The sequence below is a fragment of the Canis aureus genome, chromosome 9 (genome assembly GCF_053574225.1).
Source record: "Canis aureus isolate CA01 chromosome 9, VMU_Caureus_v.1.0, whole genome shotgun sequence".
NCBI classification, from domain to species: domain Eukaryota; kingdom Metazoa; phylum Chordata; class Mammalia; order Carnivora; family Canidae; genus Canis; species Canis aureus.
Window position 1 is genome coordinate 35,902,229 of NC_135619.1, and position 27,782 is coordinate 35,930,010.

Genomic DNA, 27,782 nt, shown 5'->3' on the forward strand with positions numbered 1-27,782 from the left:
AATTAAAAAACAAAACATGTGTCCATATAACCAATTGTTTCCTACTTCATTGAGTCTCACCATTGTAACACCCATGTGAGGTGGATTATATGCTACCTTGAATTTATCTTTAGTTACTCATATTTGTTTTTTTTTAAAGATTTTATTTATTTATTTGTGAGAGACATAGGGAGAGGCAGAGACATAGGCAGAGGGAGAAGCAGGCTCCTTGTGGGGAGTCCGATGCGGAATTCAATTCCAGGATCTCGGGATCAAGACCTGAGCTGGAGGCTGCTGCTCAAACACTGAGCCATCCAGGTGCCCCTCATATTTGTATGTAACCCTTTTGGATAATCCTGTTTATAGAACAGACACTTGAAACAACGTTTTCCCTCCTTTAATCAGTGAGAAAAAGAAATTTTATGACATATAAATTTGGTAGTTATAACTTTTTGTTAGTTTGCTCTTGGGATCTTTGCATGATCTTCAGTTAAGAAACCCATGCTTTGGGGCAGCCCCGGTGGCTCAGCGGTTTAGCGCCGCCTTCAGTCCAGGGCGTGATCCTGGAGACCTGGGATCGGGTCCCACACCGGGTTCCCTGCATGGAACCTGCTTCTCCCTCTGCCTGTGTCTCTGCCTCTCTCTCTCTGTGTATCACTCATGAAAAAATAAGTAAAATCTTAAAAAGAAAGAAAGAAAGAAACCCATGCTTTGACACAACGTTTACTTGTCCTGTGAGATCCCTTTCGGTTTAGCTATAGCTCCAGATTTTTATCTGGACACCAGACTACCCAGGAAAACAGCAAAATTTCCCCATCTCCCTTAGATGGCTATATGACTCCATCCAGTTATTTATTTTTTAAAGATTCTATTATTTATTTATTCATATTAGGCCCTGGATTGAAGGCGGCGCTAAACCGCTGAGCCACCGGGGCTGCCCTCCGTCCAGTTATTTAGAGGGTAGATGTGATGGCTGTGTTGTCATCTTAGATTATGTAGTCAAATCCACACTTGAGAGTTAGTAGAATCGAAAATGAGAATAGTCTAAACTACAGATGACCACATTAGCCTTGAAAAATTTTCACATTGACTCAAATGAAAAAGAAATAAACTTCTATCTAGTATAAGATATAAGTAGTCATAACACATGGACAAATTTTTATCCTAACTATTCATTCAATCTTACCTGGTCCTAACCTGTATTCAAGTTACATACAGAGCAAGTATCTATTAAATAACCATTATTGGGACGCCTGGGTGGCTCAGCGGTTGAGTGTCTGCCTTTGGCCCAGGGCATGATCCTGGAGACCCTGGATAGAGTCCCACATCCGGCTCCCTGCATGGAGCCTGTTTCTCCCTCTGCCTGTGTCTCTGCCTCTCTCTCTCTCTGTGTGTCTCTCATGAATAAATAAATAAAATCTTTAAAACAAAAAAACAAAACAAAAAAAACCCCATTATTTTTTATTTTAAAAATTGATTTATATTGGGGTACCAGGCTGGCTCAGTCAGTAAAGCATGCAACTCTTGATCTCAGGGTCATGAGTTTAAACCCCACGTTGGACATAGAGCTTACTTTAAAAAAATTGATTTATATTGTTTAGTTTTATTAAAATATAATTGGCATATAAAAATTGTATATATTGAAAGTTTACAACCTGATGTATTTTTTAAGATTTCATTTATTTATTTTTAATATATTTTTAAAAGATTTTATTTATTTATTTAACACAGAGAGAGAGAGAGATCTCAAGCAGGGGGAGCAGCAGACAGAGGGAGAGGGAGAAGCAGGCTTCTTGTCCAGCAGGGAGCCTGATGTGGGGCTCAGTCCCAGGACTCTGGGATCATGACCTGAGCCAAAAGCAGATGTCTAACTGACTGAGCTACGCAGTTGCCCCTAAGATTTTATTTTTAAAATCTTTACACCCAAAGTGGGGCTCAAACTTGCAACCTTGAAATCAAGAGTCACATGCTCTACCAACTGATTAAGCCAGGTACCCCTACAACTTGATGTTTTGACAAATGCATACAACTGTGAAAAGATCACTGCAATCAAGCTAATTAACATATCCATTACCTCTATATAGGACAAATATCCCCCACTTTTCGAAAATTCTCCACTTCACTTTTAGGAAATACCTGCATTAGTACCTGTTTTTGCTAACCAGAAGAAACGCAAAGATTTTTGCTTTTATGGGAAAAAAAAGGTGAAAAGTGAAAAGAGCACTCAACATTTGTTTTGCAGCGAGACCTTATAGTGGCAGTGTGCACCCTATAAGAAGCAAGAGTGGCCTGATCAGGCTCTTCTCTGGGGCCTACACTCAGCATCTCAGCATCAAGCTGCCATAGCTTTGAACAGTGTCTGTGAGCATCTGTGCTTTATCTCAATTTATTTTGTGCAACCATTAGTAAGATGTGTCCTAAGGTATCAGAAAAGCCTTGAGAGAGTTTAGCTTTCAGGTCTGAGGATGCTCAAATTTTTTAAATATGAATTCCTCATAATGCTTCTTTGTTTTATGCCTTTTTAGTTTACAAAAGATTTCATAGGAAAGCTCTACTTTCATTCAGCGGGAGGAACCATACTAGTGTGTGTGTGTGTGTGTGTGTGTGTGTGTGTGGTGAGGCAACTATTGTTTTTTGAGTTGTTCTGTTGTGGGACAAATTTCTTTGACATAATATTCTAGAAATAAGGTGGTTATGAGTGATCAGGTAATTTTTAACTACATGAAAATCCCTAATATAATGATTGTCGTTCTATAAAACAAAGCTATTTCCATTTCCCAGTAGATGGCCATAATAAGCCACTTGTATTTTGTAGGTACACATGCTGTGGCATATCTGTGATGGAGAAGCCAATGAATGGTGGCATCATCATTGAGATTTCAGCCCATCTTTTCAGAAGAGAATGGGGCATAAGAAGGATAGGGGAATATAGTGAGGACCACTACTGGCCTGGATAAAAACTGCTCTGTGGATTAAAAAATAAATAAATAAATAAAAGTTGACTCTTCTGGGTGTATGTACTGCATGGGCACAGGGCTTATTCAGAATTGGGGCTGGATTTGAGCTCCCATTTGTCCCCTCAGCTGGATGCCCTTGTGCAACAAACAGCCCATATACATAAATGTAGTTGAGCAGAATAGAAGTATTACAGAACTTAAAAAGGAGTAAATTCAGAGACCTCAGGTTTTTAAAGCACTTCTAATAGAGCTTTGTTGATGTGGTTATATCCAGTCCTAAAAGAAAAAATAAATTTTACACTTATTTAAAGTCCCTGATAATAGCTAAACTTAGGAGGAAGCTTAAATGGTTCTTTTCCCAAGTGGATAGGTAGAAGAGAGATGAGTTGGGCTGAGTCACAACTAACTAGTTCAACTGATATTTAAAATTGGTGGGTTCTTAAAAAAGATTTTATTTATTTATTTGGGAGAGAGAAAGTGAGAGAGAGACAGAGGCAGAGGGAGAGGGTGAAGCAAGCTCCCCATTGAGTGGGGAGCCCAATGCAGGACTCAATCCCAAGACCCTGGGATCATGACCTGAGCCGAAGGCAGATGTCCAACCTACTGAGCCACTAAGGTGCCTCTAAAATTGATGTTTAAAATGTGCCAGGCATCATCTTTATGTGGTGCTACAATGAGGAATCAGCATGATTATGCGAATGTTTTCTGTGTCTTCTAACAAAGCAGGATTGAAGGACCAAGACTAGGGATACTTTTACCTCTTTTCTTTTTCTTTCTTCCTTTTTTTTAAGATTATATTTTGAAGCAATCTCTACATTCAATGTGGAGCTTGAATTTACAACCCCAAGATCAAGAGTCACATACTCCAGTGCCTGGGCCAGCCAGATGCTCTTCACTCTTTTCTTTAGCTTCTTTATTCTTACCAGTCATTCAGGTCTTCAATGTTGTTTTTGTTGTTTTTTAAAAGATTTTATTTATTTATTCATGAGAGAGAGAGAGAGAGACAGAGAATGAGAGAGGCAGAGACACGGGCAGAGGGAGAAGCAGGCTCCATGAAGGGAGCCTGACATGGGACTTGATCTGTGGCCTCCAGGATCATGCCCTGGGCTGAAGGCAGCGCTAAACTGCTGGGCCACCGGGGCTGCCCTTCAATGTTGTTTTATCCCCTGACTTCCCACCACTCCACAGAAACACTTAGATCTCCTCTTTCTTTCTTGTTGATACATCAAAATCCCAAAGAATGAAAAAATAATAGCTATTCCCTCTAATGTTTCTGCTATGGACAACCTCACACCCCTTTCAAAATCTTGGGAGATTCAGAGCCCTGCAGGTGACAGATGGGGCTCCAGATACTTGGTGGAATGGTAGGAGAGAAGAATGGAAGGGAGAGAAAGAAGAGTCTAGCATCTGTCTGTAGGTGGGGCTAAACAGACCAGCTGGAGTCTTCCTCAGTACCCATCCTATGAGAGAAAGACCTCCTCAGGCTCCTTCAGGTCAGCAAATGTTTATTCATTGCTTACCATATACCAGACCATGTGCTGAAAAGTGAATAAGAGTTTCTGCCTTTAAGGCACCTGGGTGACTCAGTCAGTCAAGTGTCTGCCTTCAGCTCAGGTCATGATCCCCAGGGTCCTGGGATTGAGCTTCATGTTGGGCTCCCTGCTCGGTGGGGAGCCTGCCTCTCCCTCTGTCTCCACCACTCCCTCTGCTTGTGTTCTCTCTCTCACTCTCTTTCTCAAATAAATAAATAAATAATCTTAACAAAAAAAAAAAAAAAAGAGTTTCTGCCCTTAATGAGGTTATGGTCTAATAGGAAAGTTGAAAACATGACAGAGAATTTCAATCTAATGAAGTAACTACTGTGGGAAAAGTATGTAGAGTGTGCTGTGGGAGACGGGCAGGGGCTGCTTCCTCCCACTTTCGGGTTCTGGAATGGAAGGCTCTTTCGAGTCTGTTCCAGGGACTATCCTAGCTGGCTCTCTATAGAATCTACCTCTCTGGCTTTATCCCTTGTCAGTTTCTAGCTAGCTCTTCCTGGTTTACTATGTAACCATTCACACTCCTCTTTCATTAGTTTTCCAACACTGCCATTGTCTACGCAGGTAGATTTTCAGTGTGGGTGTTTTTCTCCCATTTATAAATCTGGAAGACCTCTACTCCAACTTTAATACCCACCTCAAAAGTTATCTGCAAAGCTTTCTCTGAAGCTCCAAGGCAGAGTTGCCTCCTTCCTCTTTTCTACTCCTTGCTTACTATTTATACTTCTATATTTACCACAGTGCACTCCTAAGATAATATTTACCACAATTTTTCTGTGTAAATATCTGTTTTTCCCATTAGACTGAGCCCTTAGGACAGAAGTCATTCATCTTTGTTTCCCCAGGGATTAGCATCTCCAATGGCCCTTAGCTCTGTAACTTAGTATTTGATGGATGAATGATTATTTTTAATATACTATGGAAACACTGATGATGGAGTTGTTCACTATGTTATTCACACTGAATAAAATATTTGAAGCATCATGTTAACGTAGTAAATAGGCCTTTCTGACATGTGAGAAGATTTGAAGTGGCCCAGGACAGAGCCCTGAATTATAAGATGCCACCCAGAATCTCAGATCTTTCGTTTGTTTGGCCATCATCTCAATCTATGTCATGGATTGTTGAGTGCTTTATAGATGACTGAGTCAGGAGAATTTGCTTTGATTAGGTTTTATTTAAGTTAATTGTTCTTTTTCTTTTAAGATTTTATTTATTTATTCATGAGATACAGAGAGAGAGGCAGAGACACAGGCAGAGGGAGAAGCAGGCTCCTCACAGGGTGGCCGATGTGGGACTGGATCCTGGACCCCAGGATCACGCCCAGAGCCAAAGGCAGTTGCTCAACTGCTGAACCATCCAGGCATCCCAATTATTCATTTAGTAATCAGATATTTATTCAGTATCTGTTATGTTATTGAGCTTTGTTCTAGGTGCTTGAAGTTACAGTGATCAACCACAATATGTATGGTTGAAGAGTCTATGAAGAACCCACTAGGATAATGGTTCTCAAAGTGTGCTCCTTAAATCAATGGTATCAACATCACCTGGGAACTTATTAGGACTATAAGTTCTTGGAACCCGTAGACCTACTTCCAGACCTACTGAATCAGAAACTCAGGCCAGGGGAGTGGGGTGGGGGCTGGGAGCAATAATCTTATTTAAGAAACATTCTCCTTGATTCTGATACCAAAAACCAATAGCCCAACCCCATGCTAGAGAGGCCACCTGTGTCCATAGCTTCCAGTGGGTCTGATAGATGTGCCCTTCCAACAGTGCTCTGCCTTGGGAAATGAGTATGTGTGAACAGCATCAGTGGTGATCATGCCCTTGGTTTCTGCTTGGCTTAAGTCAATGGGAAGGAGAGGAGAAAAATAAAGCCAGGGTATTTATAATCGTGGCTTCTTCCCTGCAATGTGATCCCAGGCCAACTGGGTTCCTCAAGTCAAAGCCACTATTCCTCCTGAGGACATTTCCTCTGCAGCTTTTTCCCAGCCTCTGGTAAATTAGCTTTGTAAATAAGCCCTTCACAAACTATTTTGAATGTCTTTTCTGTTCTCTATCAGAACTCCACTATTCAGGTCAGGTCTGATCTTCTGCAGGCCAGGACCTACTGCACCATTTGACATGGTGGATACAGTGCATGTAGACATAATTTTAGGGATCTATGAAAATGTTTTTTTTTTTTTTTAAAAGAAAATGGAAGCCTGCTTTTATTGATGTACACACTGACGGACTTGCGATTGGAAGGGGCGGTGACGTTAACATGACTCTGGTGGTTAACGCAACGGAAACATGAGGGCAGGAGATGGCTTTGCAGGGACATGATGCCTTCATAAGTTAGGGAAACGGACTGCTAGCTGGCTGCCCTTTCATTTCATGTTCTTCACAAACTCCTCTCCCTTTTTGATGGAGGCCTTCAGCTCGGGGATGGCTTCTGCTATCATCTTCTCTTCAAAAGGGGAGATCTTGCCAATGCCTAGATTCTTCTCGATGCCCTTTTTCCCCAGCAGTAATGGTGTGGAGAAATAGGCACAGTCTGCTTCCTGGGATTTAACAAAGGAACATTCGACAACTCCTTCCTTCCCATTCATTGCATCCACAAGTGAGAAGACAAACCGAGCTCCAGCGTATGCCATGGACAGGGTGGCAGAGCCTGCTCCAGCTTTGGCCTTCACCACCTCCGTGCCGGCCTCCTGAATCCGCCCAGTGACGGCTGTCAGCTGGTCCTGGGGAAGGTCCACCTTGGGAGTGCACTGAGAGATCAGGGGGATGATGGTCTTCCCGGCATGACCGCCAATGACAGGAACATTGACTCGCGCAGGATCCAAACCCTTTAGTTCTGCAATGAAAGTGTTGGCCCTGACAATGTCCAGGGTCGTCACGCCGAAGATTTTATTGGGGTCGTAAGCTCCGTGTTTCTTAAAAACCTCCGTTGCAATTGGGATGGTGGAGTTGACCGGATTTGAAATGACGCAGATCATGGCCTCGGGGCAATGCTGGGCGCAGGCAGCAGTCAGGGTGGCCACAATTGAGGCATTGGTGTTGAACAGGTCATCCCGTGTCATGCCTGGTTTTCTTGGGACTCCGGCTGGAATAACCACCACATCGCAGCCTTTGAGGCAATCCGGCAGCTGCTCAGGTCCGAGGTAGCCTTTCACGGTTGCTCTGGTCTCGATGTGGCTCAGATCTGCGGCCACTCCGGGTGTATGAGCAATATCGTAGAGGGTCAGGCGGCTCACTAAGGGGCTGTTCTTGAGAAGCAGCGCAAGGGGCTGCCCAATTCCTCCGGAAGCCCCAAGCACAGCTACTTTAGCATTGTTCTGGGCCGAGGTGCTGAAGCTGCGGCGGAGAGCGGCGCCGGCAGGGCGGGCGAGGGCGGAGAGAGCATGGTTGGTTGGAGCGGGCAGGGAGCCCAAGAGCAGGCGCAGGAGCCGGCGGCTGGCAGGTGACCGGGATCTATGAAAATGTTAAACATTTTTTTTAATCAGAAAAAAATTTGATATAATCCAGAATGGATTATATTTTTCCTTATATTGATGTAATTATAAAATGGAATTTTGTTTTTTAAATTAATTAATTAATTAATTTAAAAGATTTTATTTATTCTTTCATGAGAGAGACAGAGAGGCAGAGACACAGGCAGAAGGAGATGCAGGCTCCATGCAGGGAGCCTGATGTGGGGCTCTATCCCGGACCCCAGGGTCATACCCTGAGCCAAAGGCAGACGCTCAACCGCTGAGTCACCCAGGTGTCCCTAAAATGGAATTTTAAACTTTTTTTTTTTTTTTTTTTTTTTACTGCAGGAAGAGTCCCACAACGTCCCACAAATGTAATAAAGTGGCCCTGCTGCATTGTCTTGCTAATTGATTTTCTTGCCTTCATATTATTTGCCCCTCAACTCCTCTATTCCACCCACAAAACACTGTATACACATCTACACTTGTGCACATGCTTAGAGACACATACACATATTTCCCCTCTGCATTCATTCTCTACTTTTCTCCATTTCCTCCATTCCTTGCCTGGGAGGGAGATGGAGGCTGACCTCTGACATTATTCAGATTCCTTGTTGGATGGCTTCTCTTTGGGAGCTATGAATAGGAGGCATCAGCAGAAGATCACACGGCCAGAGGAGAGAGAAGTCAGAGTGTTTGCTCTCCTGGCACCCTCTGTGCCACCCATGGGTAGCAGTGGCTGCACTACTCTACCTAAGGCCACAGCTTCTGCAGCTGAGCTTCCCACACTCCACCCCACCCCCACCCGCGGCCAACCGGTTATCCCAGCCACTCCTTGTCTTCTTTCACTCTAGGACAGAATTTGGCTTTTCACTGATGCAGCCCAGTGGCTCCTCACCATCCCTTGTTGGTTTCCCTTAACCCTTTTTAATAGCCTATGTAAATAATTTCTTCATTAACATGCATAGAGCTATTTTTAATTGATAGTAGAGACCCATAGCAAGTTTGATTTGTTCATGTAACACAGTATCACAAACATTTCCTGAGGTGTCTGCAAAGTCTTCCTAAGGACCACTTTGTGGCAACACAATATTCTACCTTAAGGTGTACAAGAATCTCTTGATATATTTCCCCTTTGCTCTCCGGCTTGACTCACTTTTATTTATTTATTTATTTTTAAGACTTTGTTTATTTATTTATTCATGAGAGACACAGAGAGAAAGAGAGGCAGAGACACGGGCAGAGGGAGAAGCAGGGTTCACGCAGGGAGCCCGACGTGGGACTCGATCCCAGGTCTCCAGGATCAGGCCCTGGGCTGAAGGCGGCGCTAAACCGCTGAGCCACCCGGGCTGCCCTCGACTCACTTTTCTTTTTCACATCCTTTATTTCCATTATAGACAGACGAAATAAACATTCTCTAGGTGTAGATTTTTATTGTATATGAACTTTTACTCCATTCATATTATTTTTCTTCTAGATTCTGATACTGCCTTAGAGCCACAATTTCTAACCCTTCTGAATTCTTCTATAGGCAAATAGTTTTACTCCCTCCTGTTGGAATGTATTTACACTCAGATGTCAACAGACATTTGTTTAAACTATTCCTTCCACTTGAAATACTCTCTTTTTCACAGTTTTTCAAATGTCAGTTTTCCTTCCTACTTAAGTTAAAGATGTCATTCTCTCCTCTGAACTAACCTATTCAAATGATTTGTTTGGTAATTAGTGATTTTTGGATCATGACCTGAGCTGAAGGCAGATGCTTAACCAACTGAGTCGCCCAGGCGCCCCCTTACTGTTGTTTTGAAATGTAATTAAAATCTTTTAGGTTATTTAGCTTCAAATATAGTACTATCTTTTCTTTTCCAACTTGATTATTAATTTCTTGTTGAAGGAATTATTTTCTTTTATCACTTTATGTCTCCTGTGGGGACTTTCATGCAGTACTTGCATAATGAACATGTATTGATTTGAAAAATATTGGAGCCCCATATATAAGAGACTGACTTTCAGAATCCTAGTGTAAGTAAAGTTGAGTTCTCTGTCCATTTCTCTGACTACAAACTGTAATTTCATCACGTGGCGCACAGATTTCCAGTACTGTTTAGGGATGTTATTGTTCTTATGTGTTTCTAAGAAGGGAAATGCCTTAAAAGTGTTTATATCTCTCTAAGCCAAAGTGGAGCATGTGCATGAGAAAGAAGTGCCTCCACAGTGTAGATATAGAAGGAAAGATTAAGGGGCACCAGGGTGGCTCCGTTGGTTGAGTGTCTGACTCTTGATTTCAGCTCAGGTCATAATCTCATGGGTCCTGGGATAGAGCCCCATTGGGCTCCTTGCTCAAAAGGGAGTCTGCTTAAAGATTTTCTGTCCCTCTCTGCCCCTTCCCCCACTCACTCTCTAAAATATATAAATAAATCTTTTAAAAAATAGAAATTATAGAAGGAAGAGGCATGGTAGTAATACTAATGGTAATAGTAACTCAGTTTCTGATTAATAGTAACAGAAATCCTAAGTCATCCCATAGCATCTTGCACATTTTCTTTCTTCATAGCATGTATCACATCCAAATACATTCATTTTGTTATTTGCAATAATAATAAAACCTTCCTTACCCCAGCAAAGATATATGCTATATGGGGGTGAGGACTTTTTCGGTTCTTGTATTCTATAACTGTATTCCCAGTCCTAGAATAAGTCTGGCATGGAGTAGGCACTCAAAAAAACAGTTGTGGAATAAATGAGTGAATGGATGAACATTTGTTAGTATTCCACAGTTTTCCAGATGGTGTTTTAAGGGCTTGCATTATTTGTCACTTAAAGTCTCACAACACTCTATGACATAGGTACTGTCCCTCAGAGGAGGAAACTAAGGTTCAGAGAAGGTAAAGGCCTCCCATGGTCAGAAATCTAGTACCTGGGGTATGTGGGACTTAAATCCAGGCAGTCTGGCCAGGAGATCACACTATGATGAATTTTATTTAGTAAAATACTGTGAAATAACAACTAATATTTGTTAAAACTTATCAACTATTGTCACATCTATTTCCTTTTTTCAAAAACAATATTTTATTTATTTATTTGACAGAGAGAGAGAGAGAGATTGCACAAGCAGGGAGAGCAGCAGAGGGAGAGGGAGAAGCAGGGAGCCCTATGTGGGACTGGATCCCAGGACCCTGGGATCATGACCTGAGCCAAAGGCAGACGCTTAACCGACTGAGCCACCCAGGTACCCTATCACATGTATTTCCTTTTTTTTTTTTTTTTAAGATTTTATTTATTTATTCATAAGAAACACACACAGAGAGAGAGAGAGATAGGCAGAGACACAGGCAGAGGGAGGGAGAAGCAGGCTCCATGCAGGAGCCCGACGTGGGACTCGATCCTGCATCCCCAGGATCATGCCCTGGGCTGAAGGTGGCGCTAAACCGCTGAACCACCTGGGCTGCCCCTGTAGTTCCTCTTTTGATAGCATTCAGTGATCTGAGCTAATATTATTATTATCCCTACTTTACAGATAGGAACACTGAGAAATGATTTGTCAGAGGTCACAGTGCCATTAAGTGGCAGTTCTGGGAATTAAACTCTGATCTTCTGAGTTCAAACCTTATCTCTCTCCCACTCCTGGTAGCCACCATGCTGTGGCTTAAATGTGGCCAGAGATCCCAATTAATGGCTTTAGACATACATAAGCTCGACTTAATTAGTCACTAAAAAGCCATTGTATTAGTAGCCAGCAATAAATAATTTTAATATTCACTAGTTTTGCTTTAGTAGTTACTAAGTTTTTAGTAATAAAAAATTGCACAGAAATTCTAAATTTGGAAGCACAGCCCCCAAGCATTTATCTTAGAGGAATAGGACAATAACAAAATTGTCACTGGTAACTTTTACAAAGACTGCACAATCATTCATTCAGGAATGCTCTGTGGTAGGTGTGTGATTCATACATCAAAAGAGATATACGTGGAGATCATACTTATTGTTGTCACATTCACTTACTTACTCTTAGATACTGAGTCTTACTGAGTGATGGCAAATGACTCCTAGGTGTATTTTCTTGACAAGGTAATAAAAATTATAAACAGGATTCTAAAAATTAGGACTCATTGCGTGAATGTAAAGAAAAGGCAGTAGTTAACAGTAAAGGTCACTGAGGTCGGAGAGATCAGTAGGTTCCAAGAGTCACTGAAGGACCGCAGGGGCTGGGATCCAGAGATACTTGGAACAAAGTACTGGAGGGTGGTTAGTGGCAGGGGCAACAGGGGAAAAGGTGGCAAGACAAGATGGCATAAACTTCACAATTTTCAAGGTGGAGGAGGATGATGAGGGTTGATCTAGAAGTGACTTAAGGAACATGTCAACCTCTTCAGGGTGGTGGATGAAGAGGCATGCTCTATTTGTGGAAAGCAAAAAAGGAACATTGCCACTTAATGTCCAGGTAAGATGGTGGAGTAACTGTTCTTAGAGTGGAAGATACAGAATATTTCACTCTATGAGAGAAAATCTGAAGAATAGCTGAAAATGACTGGGATATCTTAGGACCTGGGAACTGAATATGATTCAGCATAGTAGTATTCGCATTAAATAGAAAGATACCATACTCTAACATGCTAAGGAGGCATATGCTATTGTCCACTCAAAAGTCTTACTTTTCATAAAGCTTGTATAGTTCATACTGTACACCAACTATTTAACATTCAGATTCATCCAAGACTCATTTTAAAGCATGAGAACCTGCCCACCTGCTCCTCCAATCTGCCGAGATTTCCCCTTTTTTATTTTTTGAGATTTCTTTTCTTTTTAAGATTTTATTTATTTTTTTGAGAGAGAAAGAGACAGAGAACATGAACAAGGGGGAGGGGCAGAGGGAGAAGAAGACTCCCCGCTGAGCAGGGAGCCTGACCCAACCTGGGACTCCATCCCAGGACCCCTGGATCATGCATGACCTGAGCGGAAGGAATGCTTAACCGACTGAGTCACCCAGGTGCCCCTGGTTTTATAGATTTCTCTTTCTAGGAGCTTGTATAACATTTATTTTTTATGCCACTCACTTGGAATTTACCACTCTTAGAGTCTTATTTTTTTTTTAAGATTTTATTTATTTATTCATGAGAGGCACACACACACACAGAGGCAGAGACAGAGGCAGAGGGAGAAGTAGGCTCCATGCAGGGAGTCCAATGCAGGACTCGATCCCGGGATCCCGGGATCATGCCCTGAGCTGAAGGTAGCCTCCCAACCACTGAGCCACCTGGGCTGCCCCACCCTTAGAGTTTTATTTTTTATTTGTTTATTTATTTTTTTACCCTTAGAGTTTTAATGATAGTTTCAGTTCATACGCATATAGGCAATTGTGTTTATTCATAGGAACCTGTCTTGGTGAGTACCTGCCAGGTGCTTTTTCTTAGAGCCATAGTGCTTAGTTGGGGGCCTGACGGAGTGTTACCCAATTGCTGAATGATAATTTTAATTTTGACTGAAGCTGTTGTTTTCTTCATAGCCAGCAAAAGTTGCAGTAAAAACCATGTGCTACAATTTATGGAAACTTGTGAATTCCAGTTCATTCACATTTTTACTTCTGGACGAAACGCAATGAATGTCTCTTTAAGTGAGAAATTTGATAAAGACTGGGTTTTGAGGAAGCATCTCCTCCCCCAAGGAATGGGCTTCCTTTCAGAGGAGATCCCCTTAGATAGCTGCCAAGGTTGCGAAGGCAAACCTTTGCATATACAAATTTGGGTCAATGTGTTGACAGGATGTCAGATTTGTGTAGCTAATGCAGCTTCAGCATGAATATTGAGCTTTATGCCACTCCATTGATGCCCAAATGAACCTGTAGGTGCCTATTTGTGCCTGAGGCTACTGGGGTAGAAAATAGAAGTGGGTTGTGAAAACCTGATCAAGGTCCACAGCCTACCCTTGACCAGTAGGAACTGGTTTTCAGCAACAATTGAAAAGTAAATTCAAAGAGATCTGAATGGCAGAGCACTGATATCTTTTCATCAAATAGTCTGTAATTTCACATTGCAGTTATTTTGCCTCATAGACTTACCCAGGAGTGTTTCAGGAATCTTTACCCTGGCATGAGTCCACAAAAAGTTGCATAAAGAAAAATTTATCTAACCAGCTGACTTGGAGGGACCAAGTCTTTTGTTTTACAAAAGACCTAAAATATTATTTAGTTCATGAAACATATAAATCTAAGTGGGAACAATGGTAAATATGACAATATGTTTTTTTTAATAAAATTGTATTTTAAGGACCTGAAAATTTTGAGATTGATCACAGTAAACTGTAAACGACTTTTATAGTCTTTGAGAGATGGAAGTATAAAATAAGCAACATTCACTAAAAGCCTTCTTTTTAACTCCTTAATGTTCTACTACTTATCTTAGTCTTATCAAGTGCTTCCACTAGTGAGCGAGCATTCCTGCATACATTTACAATAATTCATATGATCACTGATCATAATAATAATTTTTTCATTGTAAGACCTTTCTAATTATCAAAGATTGATTTGGACACAATCTAATTTTATTTGAGTTTTGCTTTTCATTATCATTTTATAAGAATTGACACTATTAGAAAACCATTAGCTAGATTATTTGATTAAGCAGAAGACCTTATCTCCTCATTCAGATAATATAATTTATTTTCTTCACTTTAGTAGAGCACATAGTATATTTGGTACCTAAAGAAGATCATCTTTTTTTTTTTAACACTTTCCTTGTCTTATACAACAAAATTATGTTTTTTATTTTTTTAAAGATTTTATTTATTTATTCATGAGAGACACAGAGAGAAAGAGAGGTAGAGACACAGGCAGAGGGAGAAGCAGACTCCCTGCGGGGAGCCCACTGTGGGACTTGATCCTGGGACTCCAGGATCCCGCCCTGGGCCAAGGCAGTAGCTTAATGGCTGAGCTACCCAGGCATCCCACAAAATTATGTTTTATAAAAATCATAAACTGAAGTAATAATAATGTCCAGAAAAGAAACATAGACACTGAATATTTTCTTTTATCACATTTTGTACTTACAGCTGTGCAAGTAAAGGAAAAATGATTGTAAATAAAATAAAGATTAGAATAAAAAATGAGGGGCACCTGGGTGGCTCAGTCAGTTAAGTAGCTGCCTTAGGTTCAGGTCAGGATCTCAGGGTTCTGGGATGGAGCCTCCATCGTGCTCTGTCTCTCTCATATAAATAAATAAAAATACAAAAATGAAAAAATAGATTATTTATTTATGTATTTATTTGAGAGAGAGAGAGCATGCCAGCAAGTGCATGGTGGGGGAGGGGCAGAGGGAGAAGCAGACTCCCCGCTGAGCAGGGAGCCAGGATCTGAGGGTCTATCCCAGGACCCCACCTGAATCATGACCTGAGCTAAAGGCAGAGGCTTAACCAACTGGGCCACATAAGCGTCTCCGGATTAATAATTTTAAAACACATTAATACTTTTTTTTTTTTTGACAAAAGAGGAGATATTAAACTTACCTATTTGTCACAGTAACAAACACTTGAAGCTGAGTCTGTGAGTCCAGGTACAGTGCCCTTGGCAGTTTTCCAAATTAGCTTTCAGTAGCTTGCTTGATTATAAGGCCTAAGAAATAAAAAATGTGCTAACTTGAAATGTTAACACTTAATATTATTAAATATTATTAAAATTTAACAGAAACCACAGAATTGTTTAGAACTTAGACAAACAGGATTTTTGCAGAGAGGAGTATTTTACTCCTGACATTGTTTGGAATGGTCAGGGCGTGATGATACTAAAGGGCAGATTAGTTGGTAAATATGACAATATTTACTGGTTAGATAAATAAGGGCAGAGTTTAGTTGGTTTTAACGTTAGGCTCCCACTCTATAGACCTCGCTGGTAGCTTGTACCGAGGTCACTGCTTCCACCCCTTCCCATCCCCTACCCCCGCCCCTTCCCTTGACCACCACTGCTTTGCTTTGTAAACTTGTATTTCTATTTTCTCTTGGCATACTTTGGAGTGTAGCTTTCAGAAATAATCTTTTTCAGTGAGTTTCTTTTTTCTAACATGCCTCCTCTCAATATATCAGAAATCTCACTTTTGTTTAGTATTTTTGAATTATTAATTGTCACTCAGAACACTGTATACTGTTTGATGAGACCTAGACCTATAGATAAATACTGATTTGTATTTAGCATGTATTTGTACGTTAGTTTAAAAGGAATAATGCCTTTTTTTAATAAGAAAGAAAGAGATTAAATAGAAGCATGTGGAAACATTCGCAACAATTTTGTGTGTGTGTGTTTGTATTTGCCATACAGAGAAACCAACTTATCGCATCTTATCTCTTTCATGGAGGCACAAAGTAAGAATCCTTCACAAGAGAGCTCTCTTCGTCTCATCTCTTCATCCTAATATATGAGTATACATGGATATTTTTTCATATATTTATCAAGTTTTTTTTCCCCTAGCTGGTACCCCAAACAGTGCCCAGGCAGCGTTATATGATGAATGAGTCTGTTTTTATTTAACACTATTGTATTTTTCCCTCTCTAAAATTAATTCCTCTATAGTGTCTGAATGGGGTTTTTATCAATTAGCTTTCACTAGGAAAATCTTTTCCTGTCTAATATAGAATAATGATTTTTTTCATCTGTCAAGGGGGTTATTAATAAATGCCACCAGTGGGGTTAGAACATTCTCTGGTGTTTGCTTTAGGGGAACAAGGGGATTGTCGGAAATCCTAGCCAAACTGAACCATAATTAGAGAGAAAATGTTAGCAATTAGAACTATACATTAGGCTTTAATTTACTACCATGGAAAAGTCAAGGGTGGCATTTTTATTCCATTTTTAGGTGCAGCCAGATGGATTGCTCATTACAGGATAATTTCCACCGACCCTCTGCATTTCTCAAAGTAACAAAGCAGCTGAGAGCACTGTGCAGCTAGTGGCTCAGATTTTATTTTATTTTTTGTGGGGGTGGAGAGTAGAAGGGGAGGTTAAGTAGTTATCAGTTTCCTACAGTTATTGACATAATTGGGAATCTTTTTATATGTGGAATAATTTTAGGTTAAGAAAACGGAACACAAACACATTAATATAGTTTACTTTTCTATCCTTGCCTAAATGTATCATGCTGCTATATCTTAATAATCTCCATGTTAAAAAAATTCCCTTTTTAAATCTTTCTACCTTTAATTTTCCCTAATGACCAAAATAAATATTATAAGTTATTGACTAAAAAAAAAAAGTCTTCTCAAACCAAAGATCATAAAGTTTCAGTCTAATTCCAGTCTAATTCCTGCAAAGCTTCCAAGTGCACCAGTTGCACTATTATTGAAGATGTGGAGTATCCATCATCATTTTGCCTTTTCATCTCACACTCAAATTGCATTTTCTTTTCTTTTCTTGTTTTAAAGATTTTACTTACTTATCTGAGAGAGAGATAAAGAAAGCATAAGCAAGGGGGAGGGGCTGAGGGAAAGGGAGAAGCAGACTCCCCATTGAGCAGGGAGCCCAAAGCAGGGCTTGATCCCAGTGCCCTGGGATTCTGACCTGAGCTGAAGGCAGTCAGTCACTTAACTGACTGAGTCACCCAGGCCCCTCAAATGGTATTTTCTTATTAACTGTGCTATTCAGTGAATTTGGGGCCAAGAGATTAATGACCATTTAAAGTAAATGTATTTATCTTGAGGTTAACAATGTTGTCATGAGGAAAAAACCTACCTTCTATTTCCTTTTTATTACAATGAGTCAAAATCAGCCACAGCTTCCCTTTTTTGAAGATATAGTTGAAGATACCTTTATGTTATTTACTTTTATTGTGGTCAATTATATATAACTATATAAAATTTACCATTTTGGCGACTTTTAGGTGTATAGTTTGGTGGCACTAATGCATTCATGCTGCTGTGAATCCATATCATTTCTCTTCAGAAGTTTTTATCTTCCCATGCTGAAACCATGTTTATTAAACAATAACTCTCTTTTCCCCTCTCCCCTGTCTTTGGTGACTACTATTATATTTTCCATCTCCATGCATTTGAGCACTCTATGTATCCCATATATGTGGAATTGTACAATATGTGGCCTTTTGTGTTTGATACTTAGCATCATGTCATCAAGTTTCATCCATATTGTTGCATGTGTCAGAATTTCCTTCCTTTTTAAGACCCAATAATATTCCATTCCAATATTTGATTCCAAAAGTACATATATGCCTTTATTTTATTTTTTTATATGCCTTTATTTTAAATAATTTGCACATATTTCCTAAGGATTTACCTCCATGCTCAAGTTGTATGGGGTTGACATCCACAGACAAAGTTATGGTTCCATCACAGGTGAGGTAGTGGATAAGAAGCGTTGGTGAGGACAAAGTGTCAGGTAGTTTGGACAGAAAAACAAAGGAAAACATCTGATCTTTCCATAAATGACCCTGTTAGAGGACAACCATGCTAGACTAACTCAAGTTATGACATGGAGAGAAAAGCAGTTAATTCTATTTGCAGGTAAATGTTAAGATGGTATTCCTAAAAACATTTTTGCAGCCATAATTTATTACAGAATTTTCAATGGTTGAAAAATTCAGACAACTAGATAGCTTCAATTTTCTTTTTAGACTAAGTTTCAGGGACGGCTGGGTGGCTCAATGGTTAAGCATTTGCCTTCTGCTCAGGGTGTGATCCCGGGTCCAGGGATCGAGTCCTGCATCAGGCTCCCTGCGAGGAGCCTGGTTCTCCCTCTGCCTGTGTCTCTGCCTCTGTGTGTGTGTGTGTCTCATGAATAAATAAATAAAATATTTAAAAATAAAATAAAATAAGTTTCAGAAAAATAAGAAATATTTCCCCCACATTCCCTATTCTACCAGACTTCAGCTAGATTTTCACGCTTCCTACGGAAAACAACAACACAAAAATCCCATACTTTTGTCAACTGAAAATTCTACAGTTCTGCAGCAGTGACAGAAAGCATTTTTTCCTCATAAAAATCCATATTATGTAAGCAAAACAAAACATTACTGAGCTTTTGATTTTTAAATGTTTAGGTGGTAAGTTTATTCAGAGTGCTCTGCAGGGGCCCCTGGCTAGCTCATTTGGAAGTGCAGGGGACTCCTGATCTGGGGTGGAGTTTGAGTCCCACATTGGGCATAGAGATTACTTAAAAAAAAAAAAAAAAAAAAATTCTGCCTAAAGAAAAAGTTCAGTTGTAGCATTTCACCTTTCCTAAGCTACCTTATAGGGGAGCTCTTTAAAAGAAATGAGGGGACACCTAGGTGGCTCAGTGGTTGAGCATCTGCCTTTGACTCAGGTCATGATCCTGGGGTCCTGGGATGGAGTCCCACATCGGGTTCCCCATGGGAGCCTGCTCCTCCCATGCCTATGTCTCTGCCTCTCTCTCTCTCTGTCTCTCATGAATAAATAAATAAAATCTTAAAAAAAAAAATAAGAAGACTTCACAGAAGAAAACAGAATTAGGGTTTAACAGTATTTTATATTTCATTCATTCCTTACAAGAGGCAAACCTCTAATGTTTTTTGACTACTGAAACAGTGCCACCTCACCAGTTTTGTTTTTGTTTTTGTTCTTTTAAGATTTTATTTACTTATTTATGAGAGACAGAGAGAGGCAGACACAGGCAGAGGGAGAAGCAGGCTCCCCGTGGGGAGCCCAATGCCCGACTCCATCCCAGAACCCCAGGATCACGCCCTGAGCCAAAGGCAGACGCTCAACTGCTGAGCCACCCAGGCGTCCTGAGGTCACCAGTTTTGAGCTCTCCGTTCTGAACCCAACTGACCTTCCTTCACTTTTCTTTCATTTCTCTTGAATCTGTTCTTTGTTTACATTGGGGACTCTGTTCTCTCGTTCTTTTTCTCCCACCTCTTCCCTTCCTTCTTTCCATAATTATTTATTGAGTGAGAGTTTATTGTGTGCCACTTCCAGCCCTTGGAGATTTCAAAGATTAATCTGACATGCTTCCTGACTGGGTTGAAACTGCTGTCCAGTGCAGGTCTGTCCAGTGGTTTTCACATGGGGTGTCCACTCTCTGTGACTGGGACAAGCTCCCTGGAACCCTGAATTGAGGAGAGTTTGGGGCTCGTGTCTAGTTTTGGTAAGAAAGGGTGCCAAGATCAATTAGTGCTGTCCGCCAATGGCTCGGGAACAAAATAGTTGAAGTGTGTGCCGTGCCCTTGCCAACTTCTAATCCAAGAGAACCAAAGTTTTCTCCACATGTTTTTTCCTCCATTCAACCTGACCCTCAAATTGAGAACTTTTTTTTTTTAAGATTTTATTTATGTATTCATGAGAGACACAGAAAGAGAGGCAGAGACACAGATAGAGGGAGAAACAGGCTCCATGTAGGGAGCCCAATATGGGACTTGATCCCTGAGCCAAAGGCGGATGCTCAACCTCTGAGCCACCTGAGCATCCTAACAAATTGAGAACTTTAAAGGTTGCTTTAATGATCATTCTAGTATACCTCACCTCTTTCTTTATGTTTTCACCAAGTGCCCATCACATCATTCCCTAAATTGTGTTCACTGACAATTAATTTCTCTCTTTTCTCCTAGGCTATCAAGTTTTGCTAAAGACACGAAACCAATCTGATTCAGTTCACTAAAAATTTATGCTACCAGACTTCCTCTGGTTCTATACTCTTTTTATTACTCTCTTGGAGATTCACTAATGACTTTCCTATCTTGGTTGTTTAAAAATGTTTTTCATATTTTTGAAAGTTACTGCTTAATCTTCCCTTGCCCTTGACCTCCAATGATCTTGCCTCCTGCTTTTCTGAGAAGTTCAAGGCCATCTGAAAATCTTCAATTTCCTATTCCTTTCCTCAGTCTTTTCTATTTTCCTTTATCCATTGCTTCTTCTGCCCTTCTATCCCAAAAGAAGAGGTATTGCCTTTATTTCTAGTTTGAAACCAACTCATCCAGGACTTTTCTCTATAAGGTCTGTTCCCTGTAACTTCTCCTTGAAATTCTAAATTCCCTTGCCATAGGTTCTTTAGTTTGGAGAAAGTAAAAAATAAAGTACAGAGATGATTATAGCAGATTACAGATGTTTCCAATACCCAGCAGTGACCATTGTCACTATTATGATACACTGACTTATCTTTTTTCTAATAAAAAGAAAAGTTATAGGGGCACCTGGCTGACTCAGTCGGTAGAGTATCCAGCTCCTTAACTCAGGGGTATGAGTTCAAGCCCCACATTGGGCATAGAGCTTACTCAAAAAAAAATGAAAAATTAAAAAAAAAAAGTTACAGATAAAGTTGAAGTTCTCTTTGACTCACATCCTCAGTCCTATTCCCTTCTTTCCCTTCCCAGAAGCAACCCTATTACGTATGTTTTTTTCTACGTGTTCTCTAAAGTTATTAAATTATACATTTACATGTGTGTATACCTAAATAATATGTAGGATTTTTTAGTGGAAAACTTAAGAACCTATACAGTTCATGTTTTACAACCTACATTTTTCCTTCCTTTCTCTCCACATGATATTTCTGCCCTTTGTGCTGGTACATGCAGATCTAGTTGTAAGCTCCCTGAAGGCAAAGTTTTTGGCTTGCTTATCTCTAAATCCCCAGAACCTAGTACAGTATTTGGCATTTGGTAGGTACTTAATATGTATTTCATAGGAGAATTAATATCATTCATTTTTATTTATTTTTAATTAATTAATTTTTAACCTTTTTTTTTTTTTTTTAAGTAGGCTCCACATCCTTTACCTACCCAGCCAGCGAGGCCCCCCTAGCTCATTTTTAACTGTTGGTACTAATTAACTGTATGACAGGCCCACATATCACATTTCATCTATTTACTCCCCCACTGGTGAACAATTTCCGTTGTTTCTAATTTACATGCTTTTTAGTACAACATCCTTGTATAAGTCTTTCTATGCCTATGTTTGAGATTTTATCATGCTGACTTAGAGTTGGAATTGCTGCATTGTAGGAATTTATCTACCGAGATACAGTCAAATTGCTTTTCAAAATTTCCAGGCTTTCAAATATGTCAAGAATTTCTCTCCACAGTTTTTGTTTTTGTTTTCTGAGTGCTCTCTACCCTAAAACAATAGTTTTATCTTATTCTTTCCTTTGGCATCTCAGCTTTTCAAAATAATGATCTATTGGCCCTAGGATCCATTCATGCCTAATGCTTGAAAGAGCTAATCTCTGATTTTTAAGTTCTATTAGCCACTTAGTCCTCCCTTTAAAAAATAATTACTGGGGCACCAGGGTGGCTCAGTCAGTTAAGTGTCCAACTCTTGGTTTCAGCTCAGGTCATGATCTCAGGGTTGTGAGAAGGAGCCCTGTGTCAGGCTCTATGCTGGGCATGGAGCTTGCTTAAGATTCTCTCCCTCTCTCTCTCCCTCTGCCCCTCCTCACCACGTGTGTGTGCTCTCTCTCTTTCTAAAAAAAAAAATTACTATATATACACATATGTATGTAGTAAAAATTATTATATGTAGTAAATATGTACAGTATATGCTATAAATAAATAGTAAATACAGTACTTTAATACTTTTTTTAGAATTTAAAAAAATATTTTATTTATTTATTCATGAGAGAGAGAGAGGCAGAGACACAGGCAGAAGGAGAAGCAGGCTCCTTGCAGGGAGCCTGATGTAGGACTCAATCCCTGGACCCCAGGATCATGACGTAAGCCAAAGGCAGAGGCTCAACCGCTGAGCTACACAAGCGTCCCTTTTTATACTATTTATATTATTATTATAGTAATAGTATTTATAATATTGTACATCACTACCATCATTACCACCCTTCACAAGGATAATCACTACTCTGCTTTGTAACAGCACAGATTTTACATGAGTTTATATAAGAGAGAGCAATTATGGAGTCTTGATAAGTCCAAAGTCTGCAGGGCAGTCCAGCAAGCTAGAAACACAGGGGATTTGATATTTAGCTCAAGTCTAAAGGCAACCTGAAAGAATTCCATCTTTTGGGGGGAACCTCAGTCTTTTTCTCTTAAAACCTTTAACTGATTGGTTGAGGCCCACCCATATAATGGGGGTTGATCTGCTTTACTCAAAATCTATTCATTTTTTAAAAGTTTTATTTAAGTAACTTCTGTATCCAATGTGGGGCTCGAACTCACAACCCTGTGATCAAGAGTCATATGCTCTACTAACTTAAATGATAATCTTGTCTAAAAAATTCCTTCACAACAACATCTGGACTGGTATTTGATCAACTGTCTGGGTATCATGTCAAAGCATAAAATTAACCATCACACTAGGTGATTTTTTTTCTTTAACTTTTTTTTTTAAGGTTTATTTATTTATTTTTAAAGATTTTATTTATTTATTCATGAGAGACACACAGAGAAAGAGAGAGGCAGAGATACAGGCAAAGGGAGAAGCAGGCTCCCCACAAGGAGCCCGATGCGGGACTCGATCCCAGATCCCAGGATCATGCCCTGAGCCAAAGGCTGATGCGCAACTGCTGAGCCACTCAGGCATCCCAAGGTTTACTTATTTATTTGAGAAAAATAATTTGGTAGGTACTTAATATGTATTTCATAGGAGAATTAATATCATTCATTTTTATTTATTTTTAATTAATTAATTTTTAACCTTTTTTTTTTTTTTTGTACTCACAAGAGAGTAGGGTCGGGGGGAACAGAGGGAGAGGGACAAGCAGACTCTGAACTGAACTGCAGAGCCTGATGTGGGGCCAGATTCCATGACCATGGAATCTGATCATGATGTGAGCAGAAATCAAGTCACCGACTGAGCCACCCAGGGGCGCTAAATGTTAAGTTTTTTAAGCCTCTTTTAATCTATAGGTTTTCCCAGCCAAATCCCTGTCTCTTTTGTCCTTTTGTAATTTATTTGTTGAAGAAGCAGGGTCCTTTGTATTTATTTATTTTTTTTTTGTGTGACTGCTTCCTCATTGTGTAGTTCAATTTTTTTCCCTATAAATCAATAGTTGGATCTAAAGTCTTGATTAGATTCAGGTTTGAAATTTTTGACCAGTTCTTCACAAGTAGATGTTTATTACTTTATCAGAAGGCACATAATATCTGATTGTCTTTACGACATTACCAGTCACTGATGCTTGGTGCCTAGACTCATGAATTCATTAGGAGATTGCAAAATGGTAGAGTTCGGGGCTATTATTTCTTCTTCATTTCTTAGCTGCAGTGTTTCCAAAAAAAGATTTTTTTCTCTCTCTCTCAAACAAAAAAAGAAAAAATGAAAGGAAAGAAAGAAAGAAATTAATTCACCTTATATACTAATTGGTTAACTAGTGGCATAGGATGTACAGGAAAGGCAGGATATACATTTGTTTCTTTCTCTTTGCTTATCAGTTTTCAAATAATGAATTTTGTTGATAAGCGTCCTCTAAAAGTGACCATTATGGGAGTGAGTGTCTGGGTGGCTCAGTTAGTTGAATATCTGATTTTTGGTTTTGGCTCAGGTTGGATTTCAGGGTGGTGAGACTGAGCCCCAGAGCAGGCTCTGTGCTCAGTGTGGAGTCTGCTTCTCTCCCTCTCCCTCTCCCTCTGCACCTCCCCTCAATCATTCTCTCTCTTTCTCAAAATAAATAAATAAATCTTTTAAAAAAATAAATAAAAGTGACCATTATGAATATGAACACATTTGATGGACTTCAAACCGCATCCTTATTGATACTCAAATTGTTCCAAGAAGGAGAGTCTTTGAGTTGACTCCTGGGTCTTTTTCACATGTCCTTAATAATCCTTGATATTTACCTTGCTATCTGGTAGGATGACAAAATAGTCCATGCTAATCTTGCATGTTTCTTAATGGGGAATGGAATTTCAAATCCACTGTCTTAACATTAGGGATACTAATCATAAGGCCATTCTAATCTTTTCAGTGAACACAGGAAAATTATTTATTTATTTATTTATTTATTTATTTATTTATTTATTTATTTATAAGATTTTTATTATTTATTTATTAATAGAGACACAGAGAGAGAGAGAGGCAGAAACACAGGCAGAGGGAGAAGTGGGCTCCATGCAGGGAGCCCGATGTGGGACTCATCCCGGGTCTCCAGGATCATGCCCTGGGCTGAAGGCGGTGCTAAACCGCTGAGCCACCGGGGCTGCCCCCAGCTGTATTTCTGTTATCTGTATTTTTTTTTTTTCATTTATTTATGGTAGTCACACAGAGAGAGAGAGAGAGAGGCAGAGACATAGGCAGAGGGAGAAGCAGGCTCCATGCACCGGGAGCCTGACGTGGGATTCGATCCCGGGTCTCCAGGATCACGCCCTGGGCCAAAGGCGGGCGCCAAACCGCTGCGCCACCCAGGGATCCCCCCCCAGCTGTATTTCTAATGCACGTTCAGGACTATAAGTTTTGGTATTCAAACTCTTCTATCTTATATCTGTGTCTCTTTTTTCTTCTCACTAAGAATTCTGATTTAAAGGACACCATAGATGATAGAATTAGATTGTTAAAAATTTTCTCATTTTCTTTTTCTACATTACACAGAATGATATAGTACTAAAGCTGCCTCTAATAATATGATTATTGTAAAGAGTTTTATTTTTATTTTTTATTTTTAAAATATTTTATTTGTTTATTCATGATAGACATAGAGAGAGAGAGAGAGAGGCAGAGACACAGGCAGAGGCAGAAGCAGGTTTCATGCCGGGAGCCCGATGTGGGACTTGATCCTGAGACTCCAGGATCGCGCCCTGGACCAAAGGCAGGTGCTAAACCGCTGAGCCACCCAGGGATCCCCTGTAAAGAGTTTTAAATTCTTTTTTTGCTGATCTTCTTTGCTGTCCTGCTAAAGACTCTATATACATTTAAATTCATTTATTTTTAGTTACCTTTTATTTTTAAGGATTACTTTAAGATTTTAATTTTGTATGTTTCCCAAGATCCTTCTTTTTTTTTTTTTTAAAGATTTATTGATTTATTCCTGAGACACAGAGAGAGAGAAAGAGAGACAGAGACAGAGACAGAGAGAGGCAGAGACACAGGCAGAGGGAGAAGCAGGCTCCCCACGGGGAGCCTGATGTGGAACTCGATCCCAGATCCCAGGATCACACCCTGATCTGAAGGCAGACGCTCAACCCGAGCCACCCAGGTGTCCCACCCGAGATCCTTCTTATTAATTTTCTCCTCTCATTAACACTGTGCCATAGGTGTTATTACCTCCATATTACAACTGCGGAGATTGAGAATTTGCAGGAGTCCAAGGTTACATAATTCGTATATACTAGACTGGAGCTGGTGTTCACAGCACATCTTCCTGATTCCAAAGCCCATGTGTTAAGTCACTCTACCACACATCCTATCTTATTATATATAAGAAGTGACATAAATTATGGAAGATGAAGTTACGGATGCATAATATAAAGCCTCTCCAGCCTGTAACTGTTTTCAGCTAGAAAAGCCTAAGATAAAGTAACTCAAACCTTGATTTTTAAAAAATATTTTATTTATTTATTAATAATAGAGAGAGAGAGAGGCAGAGACACAGGCAGAGGGAGAAGCAGGCTCCATGCAGGGAGCTGGACGTGGGACTCGGTCCCCAGACTCCAGGATCACGTCCTGGACTAAAGGCAGGCGCTAAACCACTGAGCCACCCAGGGATCCCCTCAAACCTTGATTTTTGAATATAGGAGAATATCTTAAAAATCATATTTATGTAGAAGAAGGATGTAACTTCATATTTTCAAGAGATCTAAACTGGTGTTGAAAATGGAAATAGGCTGGACTATATTACACATTTGTAAAGTTTTGTTAGTACAGGGATTAATGACTTACGTTCTGGTGGCAGGCAGGAGTGCCTTTGCCAACCTCTACCTGTGATCTTGAGCTAACTCTTCACTATGTAACACATTATCTGTAATGTGGGAATACAAGTACTTTTTACCATCTTGGACAGTTGTGGGATTAAAATAAGATCATGCAAACAAATGCTTAGCATCATACCTGGCTTTTAATGAATGCTCTGTAACTCATACTTTCTTCTTCTTCTTATTTATTAACGGATTGCTTTTTGGCAGTTGATGTGGGATTCCAAATGACTAGGCCAGGGTGAGGTCAATTGGCCTATGCTAGTTGGGGGGGCCCATCTAGGGCTTCATTAGTCATCTGCAGGCCCCCCGCAATAGTTAAGAAAGACACCATGTCACTTCCAATCTATCCCAAAGGAGAAAGTACCAACAAGGATGACAAAAAGTCAAGGTCTTGCATAAACTGAGCTAATGACCAGATCAAAGGTTCTTAATCACAGCTGCACATTAGAATCATCGGAAGAGCTTTTAAAAAATAACCTCCAGATGAATTAAATCAAAATCCCTGGGTATAGGACCCAGAATCAGTATTTTATTTTATTTTATTTTATTTTTATTATTTTTTTAAATTTATTTATGATAGGCACACAGTGAGAGAGAGAGAGGCAGAGACACAGGCAGAGGGAGAAGCAGGCTCCATCTCCATGCACCGGGAGCCCGATGTGGGATTCGATCCCGGGTCTCCAGGATCGCGCCCTGGGCCAAAGGCAGGCGCCAAACCGCTGCGCCACCCAGGGATCCCCAGAATCAGTATTTTAAAAAAGAGATCCTTCAAATGATTTTAGTGTGCAGTTAGGGTTGACAGTGATTTTACCTGATGGTGTGTAAGGTCACATCTGATGCTCAAAATCTCTGATAGAAGCCTTCAGGCATGGACTCCTTAACCTCTAGTCTCCTATCCACATATGTCTCTTCAAGGACAACCATATTCTGAAGGCTTCCCCACATTGTGTCCTGCCTCCTTGAGGATCAGATTCTTTTTTTTTTTTTTTAAGATTTTAATCTGTTTATTCATGAGAGACACAGACAGGGAGAGGCAGAGACACAGGCAGAGGG

At 40.1% G+C, this 27,782-nt stretch overlaps 1 long non-coding RNA gene and 1 pseudogene across 1 annotated transcript in view; both read right to left on the reverse strand.

The window, feature by feature from the left end:
• The window catches only part of LOC144320102 (uncharacterized), a 47,429-nt gene extending 20,295 nt beyond the window's left edge, over positions 1-27,134 (reverse strand). The window contains exons 1-2 of the long non-coding RNA XR_013385684.1: positions 26,863-27,134; positions 15,430-15,535 (exon numbers count right to left, since the gene is read on the reverse strand). This is a non-coding gene — a long non-coding RNA (uncharacterized LOC144320102). The remainder of the gene's footprint in view (positions 1-15,429; positions 15,536-26,862) is intronic.
• LOC144320640 (malate dehydrogenase, mitochondrial pseudogene) lies at positions 6,683-7,680 on the reverse strand (annotated as a pseudogene).
• Positions 27,135-27,782: the final 648 nt, after the last annotated feature.